Here is a 7,526-nt window from a genome sequence, read left to right as displayed (position 1 = left end):
TAGCTAGGTCGATCTGCATTTAGGTGTTTTCATGCATTGCAGGAGCTTTTTTCTTAATGGTTATGCATGTTTAGCTAGTTCTTGCAGCGAGGCATATTTGTGATTCTAGTTTAGATCGACGTCCATGGCAGGAGCTCGGTGCTTGCTCAACGACCATGGTGTCCACGCGTACGCATGCACGGTTTACCAACTGCTACTCTCAGGCGCAGCTGGATTTCTGCTGTGCTTCCCCTCCATTTCAAACTAGCCTCGCCTCTTTGCTAGCTGACGGTGCGTGCTAGCTGCATGCATGTACATGCATCTTCTGGAATAGAGTGATTGGTTTGAATTCAAGTGCAGAATATAGGCAAATGGGTGCTAGCTGTACATATTAATTGCCTCCGTTCAGTGTCGATTTCTTCAGTGTACTACTGCTAGTGTCGATTGATGCATTGGTTTGAGTTTGATTTAGTCAGGCAGGTTTAGTAATTCATTTTTTAGATTAATTTGACATGGGTTTGATGAACTATGTAATACTCCCTCTGTCTCAAAATATAAAACGTCTTTTGCTCTAAATATTATCCAGTACTATTGCCTACATGCTTCTAGCGGCTGATGCTTTTAATTTTGCTTAGTTTTTATGCTTCAGATCGCTTCCTCCATGACACCCCGATCCGGGCGGCGCCAGCAGCGATGGCGATCGACAATCGAGTGTGCCTAACTCTGCATCTATAACTGGCATGTCTTCTTTGGACGGTCAGCTGCTTCCTCCCCACATTGAAATCTCGACCCCTTTCTTGTTGATGGACTCGTTGACTGATTCGTATGTGCGTTGATGGAGGGTGCAGGTGCTCTACTACGCGCTACTCCAGACGGGTCACCTGGACGGATGTTCTGGTTGTTTTTGAGCTACTTCCACTTTTTTAGCCGATTGACTACTGGCTTATTTTATAATGCAATGATGACTACTGCACTGCACCTATATTTGGCTAGCTCACTTAGACTGGCTATTCTTCTGCTCTTTTGATGACATATATATATCAACTATCAAGCAATGAAGCAATGCTCCCCTTTGCCTTGGCATGTGTGCAAACTGTGTGTTATGTATTTTGTTCTAGCGGTACTATATAAGCCTGCATGTACGGATGTGTATGCCAATGCCTGCATGAACAAAAACTTTTACAAGGTTCTGGTTGCTTTGATAGTACACTGTATGTTCTACATTATATTTCTATATCTATATAATTTAGTTTGAGAAAGTAACTTAAGGATGTGTATCCCTTTTTATAATTCCTCTACACTACTCAATCGCTATCTGCCTCTAATTATTATAGTGACATCACTTATGGGTACAATGCTGAATTCTTGAGAACCTGCAGTAATCATCATATTTTTAGCTATCTTAATTCTTCTGTGCGATGCACATTGTTGGTGTTAATCCACCACCCGTTTGGCCACTGTAATATTTACATAGTATTTTTTGATGTCCTAGTACTAATGCCACTGTAGTATTTACATAGTAGTTTGTCTATTACTTGTATCCAGATTTTATATCCTGCCCTATGCCCTTGTCGACTTGCTTAGGTACATAATTGTTATGTCTTGCAATCTGGTATTGATGATTGTCAATGTATTCATGTATACCCTTCTAGTGTACCTTGTATGTGACCCTGCTGATTTGTATATCAATGCTTTGTTTCCAATAGATGTATGCTGATGCCTGATTCCTTAAAACTTCACTGTTGCAGTAGCATTTTTCCTTAGTGCATAAATGTATGAGCCATCACTTATGCTTGAAACCTTGCTCTCTTTCCCAGGAACCATCGTGGTCTGCGTCACTACTGGGGCGTGTGTATCCGTGGTCAGCACACCAAGACTACCGGCAGGAGAGGGAAGACTGTTGGTGTCTCCAAGAAGCGATAAACTGCTTCACAAAGATCCCCGCATAGCTTCACTACTACTGTGTTGGTCCATTTCCAGAATCTTAAGGAGTGTTCTTGTTTAGACGATTACCTTGGATGATGCTTTTGCTTGGGGAGAGGCTCAAGAAGATCAGGTATAAACTCCTCCCCCTCTCGTTTGTTTTTGTTTCATACAGTTTGGTGGTTGATACATTACTGTGCAAGTTCTATGGTAGGTGAGTTCTTTTTGTTGCTGCAAGCATTGACACAATATGTCATGTGCAGGGAGCTTTGCATCCGAGTTTCAGCCATCCTCTACAGCAAGGAGCTCTCAGCCAAAGGAGCAAGCAGCGCTGCTAGTTCCTTGAGGCCAGATCGAGTAAGATGGCGCACCATGGCGTGTGGTGGCGTATTTTGCTTCCGAGAACAATACTGTTTATTTTAAGTGAGATGTACTTGTCTAGTGCTTGGTAAAAAAATTGAAGGATGAAGTATCATGTACTGTCTATGTTGTAGTGAGCTGTAGTAGGAGTGTAATGAAATTTTATCTACTGTTGTATGTGCTATTTTCCTCTAATGTGTTGTGTACATTTTACTTGAACAGTAAATTCTCTAGAAAAATGTTCTTACTGGACCTGATAGTGGTCACGTCCCAAATATACTTGTACTATTAAGATGCCATGGCCCAAAATAACCTGAGCTGAAAAGCTATTCAGAATAACTATAAGCAGGCCTCGACTCAAATAGAAAATAGAAACGAAAAGGAAACGGACTATGTGGAAAGGTAAAGGCCCATGATAGAACAGGCCCAAAAAAATTCAGGAAAAAAAATCATAAATGGGCCGAATTGTTGGGCTAGGCCCATGTAGAAAACCGAATTGGACCGGGCTGAATCTTGTGCCACATCAGCTTGCCACGCTGGATGCCTACGTGGCCTGGGGGAGGTTGCTAGTGACCAAAAGAGAACAATAGGCTTATTTTGGTCGTAAACGTCTTCGACCATTCCAGAAGAAAGGTCGCTGTAGTCAGTTTATGACCGCCAGCTTTTGACCTTCTGTTTTTGGTCACAAAAAGGTCGCAGATGAAAAACCATGACCTTTCAGTGACCAATAGTGGTGGTCACAAGTTGACATATTTCCTATAGTGTTTACACATTTATCCAGTGTGATGTTTAAGCATTACCTGCGTTCTATTCATTTTCAACAATACCAGTTTGAATTGCAATATTTGATGGCTGCTAAGCCTGCTGTCGGTAACATTGCCTTCCATTTTATATCTACTTTAACAGCATGCTGAAACCAACACATTCAAGCTATCATTTGGAGATGATGTTGTTTACCTTTGCTATATATTTTTTACGTTAATATTGTTGTACTGATCATGCCTTTCCACTACTTATGCAGGATAACAACGAGAGTGGCCACCATTTTCCGCCGAGGTTAGCTTCATCCTTCGGCTTGTACTCACCCCGTTGTTCCATAATGTAGTGCATATAGATCCAGGCATGGACACTAGTTAGCTTCTAATATTGACATGTTTCTTGTAGGTACATATGCCATTGGCAAGGATCCACGCATCGACCCTTTTTGCGTATGGGGCAATGAGATATTGATGAACAAGCATCAAGTGAGGAAACTGGTAAGGATTATTAGCAAAAAGATACGAATGGTGGCAAGCAAATTATTTGTTTATGCTCTATCCAACACAACAGTGAGCTATAGGATGGTAACTACAAACTCTGCAGCCTTCGCATTTTACTGCCCATAATGAGTTGTTAGATAACAATGTCTGAATCTTTTTCGTTCCCCGTGGTTCCCGAAGCATTTCACTCAAGATTACCTCGCAAAGTACATGATTGGTGGACACGCAATGAAGGTTAAAGTATTTCATCCAGACTACAATGAGCATCGAGAATTCCTAATGAAGACAGTGAAGGATGGACGGCCAGCTATTACAAGGGGTTATCCTAGAGTCATGCGCGCCTTACGCATGGAGGAGGGCACAATATGGGCATTCCGCTTTACCTTCTCCAGCATCCAGAATGTCTTTCGCCTCTCTCTTTACAGTCTTTAGTACAATTGTGGTTCATCATTCTTTACTTGGTGCTTCTGTAGTTCTTTAGTATATGTACATGTGCATTGAATTATGGATTCATGGTTGAACCTATATTTGTAATAAACATGGTTGGATATGAAATAAGTGATTGCCTACTTTCAAATTCATAACATGTGATTTTCAAATTAGGGATTAATTGGATTAAGTATGGATTAAATAGGGATTACACTTCACACGATTTGCGAAAGCAAAACGTCTGTGATATACGTGGAGATCAGAAACGTTTCTAGGATCCACTACGTGTGCGATCAATCTCCACTGCACCCACGACTTACTCTTGAAAACTGTTTGCGTTAGGCTACCTTGTGCAAACGTTTATCACATAAAAATTGTGTGTGATGGACAGCCTTTGCCACACAGTTTCTTTCTACGCACCCTGTGTGATGCATTCAATAACGCAAACGATAAAATTATTAATATAGTGTGCAATGGAAATGCTATCACAAACGATTTAACGGGAAAATTTATGTGTGTTGTTCCTGTGAACGGAAACGTTTTCCTTGGAGCGACTGTGTGGGATGTACATACGAACGAAAATGTTTAGTGGGGACTGACTGTGTGGGATTTACTTGTGAACGGAAACAATTTCGCCGTATAATTGTATTTTTTAGCTCTACTATATGTATTTCCGTATTTGAGCGCTCGCCGGTCGCACACGACCTCATTTTGCCGAACGTGTGTGCCAGGAGGGCATATCCCGAATGGTTTCTGGGTCGTGTGGGAAGGACCCCCCCTATCGCCCACACTCACTTGGCGACGGTTCCAGATGCCGTCGCGGAAAGGGGTTAAAAACCGTTTGCTTAGGACCGACACGCACCAGTGAGTAACTTGGTGATAGTGACTAGAGAACTCTGTCAATCACTATTTTATCTAGAAGATTAACTCCCACTTGATTCAAGCAATTGTAGTACTCAGACAATCTGAGCACATGCTCACTGGTTGAGCTATTCTCCTCCATCTTGTAGGTAAAGTACTTGTCAGAGGTATCATACCTCTTGACTCGGGCATGAGTCTGAAATACCAATTTCAACTCTTGGAACATTTTATATGATCCATGGCGTTCAAAACATTTTTGAAGTTCCGGTTCTAAGCCGTAATGCATGGCGCACAGAACTATCAAGTAGTCATCATACCGAGCTTGCCAAACGTTCATAACGTCTGCATCTGCTCCTGCAATAGGTCCGTCACCTGGTGATGCATCAAGGACATAATTCTTCTGTGCAGCAATGAGGATAATCCTTAGATCACGGACCTAGTCCGCATCATTGCTACTATCATCTTTCAACATAGTTTTTCTCTAGGAACATATCAAAAATAAACGAGGAGCTACATCACGAGCTATTGATCTACAACATAGTTATGCAAATACTATCAGGACTAAGTTCATCACAAATTAAAGTTCAATTAATCATATTACTAAAGAACTCCCACTTAGATAGACATCCCTCTAGTCATCTAAATGATCACGTGATCCAAATCAACTAAACCATGTCCAATCATCACGTGAGATGGAGTAGCTTTCAATGGTGAACATCACTATGTTGATCATATCTACTATATGATTCACGTTCGACCTTTCGGCCTCAGTGTTCCGAGGCCATATCTGCATATGATAGGCTCATCAAGTTTAACCTGAGTATTCTGCATGTGCAAAACTGGCTTGCACCCGTTGTATGTGAATGTAGAGCTTATCACACCTGATCATCACGTGGTGTCTCAGGACGAAGAACTGTCGCAACGGTGCATACTCATGGAGAACACTTTTATCTTGAAATTTTAGTAAGGGGTCATGTCGGTGTCAAAACCGGCGGATCTCGGGTAGGGGGTCCCGAACTATGCGTCAAGGCCGGATGGTAACAGGAGACAAGGGACACGATGTTTTTACCCAGGTTCGGGCCCTCTCGATGGAGGTAATACCCTACTCCTGCTTGATTAATATTGATGATATGGGTAGTACAAGAGTAGATCTACCACGAGATCAAGGAGGCTAAACCCTAGAAGCTAGCCTATGGTATGATTGTTGTGTATGGAGTTTATCGACTAGCCTGGCCTCGGTTTATATAATGCACCCGAGGCCTAGGATAACAAGAGTCCTAGCCGAATACGCTGGTGGGGGAGGAGTCCTTGTCTTGATCACCAAGTCTTGTGGAATCTTCCTTGTATGTGGTAGCCGTCCGAACTGGCCCATGAGTATACGGCCATGGGGGTCCTCGGCCCAATCCAACTGATCGGGAGACAACGTGATGAGTACCCCCTAGTCCAGGACACCGTCCGTAGCCCCCTGAACCGGTCTTGAAGTTAGGGACGCTCCTCGATTCTTCCAAACTGTTCTTCATCTTCGGTTGCCGGTCTTGAAAACTGGTTCAACAAATCTTCGATCTTGAGGGTCGCCGAAATGCATTCGACGAGTTTACGCGTCGGGTATCCGAGGAGCCCCTTTAAGTTTCCGGCCTTTATCAATGCCTTGTTGTTTTTATGCCACACCTCGGGTTTGAAGTTGTTCCCGGGAGGCAGTGTCCTCTTGCGTCCGAGCTCCAATGCCGGACCGCTTCCCAGCTCTAATGTTGGAATGTATCCGAGCTCCAACGCCGGACTATGTATCCGAGCTCCAACGCCGAACTGTATCCAAGAAGTCATAGATCATCTTGGTCCAAAAAAGTTGAAGGAGTTTAGCCAAGCTTAATGCCAGAATTGCCCTCTATGGAGCCAGCCACTGCCGCCCGAGCTTTATGCCGGACTGCTTCCGAGGTGGTGCACCACCCGACAGCGGGCTGATTTTTTGTGAATATTTTTAACTGGTGTAGTTTATTCTCTGCCGATGTATATCCAGTAGCCCTCAAGGTGTGTATCTGTCTAAAACCCGAGATGCACCTGAAGGAAAGCATAAAAACCGTTGTTCCCAGTAGCCCCTGAGACTCAGGTCGATGCGTGAAATCAGCCTGAGGATCAATTCCTAGCTCGGCAGCATACATAGGAATAAAAACGCAGTGTAATATATTAGAGATAATAGTGATCGGCGAACGGGCCCTTGAAAGAGGGTCTTGAAAAGTTGCCGTAATTTATTTAGCTTGACGCCGGATAGTTCCAAATGGTACCTATTGTTATCCGAAGACATGTTTGCCCATAGTTCGGTTAAGCCAAACACTTGGCAGTTGGAATTTTCTGCATCGAAATAGGCAATGCAGTAGCCCCCGAGACACTGGTCAGGTGGCAACACCAGATCAGGGGATCGATGTGCCCCTTTAATATTTATAAATAATGAGCATGAAGCCTAGTAGCCCCCGAGCCTTAATGTGGGCACGGATGGCCAAATTAAGGATCGATATCCAGAAGAAAATCACAGATTATGTGTAATGATTCTACGTATCCAAGTACTTTACATCATTATTTGACTCCATTGTGACCGTTTATCAGGTAAAAGTGGCCCATCGTCGGCTTCTACCCCTTGGTAGATACTACGCAGGGTGTTTCCGCACTAACAAAACAACCCTTAGCCGACGTCTCGGTGCCTGAAGGCGGTTGTGTTAGCAG

General features: G+C 43.3%; 1 long non-coding RNA gene across 1 annotated transcript; it reads left to right on the top strand.

The window, feature by feature from the left end:
- Positions 1-1,786: 1,786 nt before the first annotated feature.
- On the top strand, positions 1,787-2,351 carry LOC125556080. Its single transcript, XR_007304994.1, has 2 exons — positions 1,787-2,035; positions 2,166-2,351. It is a non-coding gene; the product is annotated as an uncharacterized LOC125556080 (long non-coding RNA).
- The last annotated feature ends 5,175 nt before the right edge of the window (positions 2,352-7,526 follow it).

This window comes from Triticum urartu, chromosome 5, assembly GCF_003073215.2.
Source record: "Triticum urartu cultivar G1812 chromosome 5, Tu2.1, whole genome shotgun sequence".
Lineage (NCBI taxonomy): Eukaryota > Viridiplantae > Streptophyta > Magnoliopsida > Poales > Poaceae > Triticum > Triticum urartu.
The sequence above is the reverse complement of the archived record's forward strand: the minus strand, read 5'-3'. Positions and strand labels throughout refer to the sequence as shown.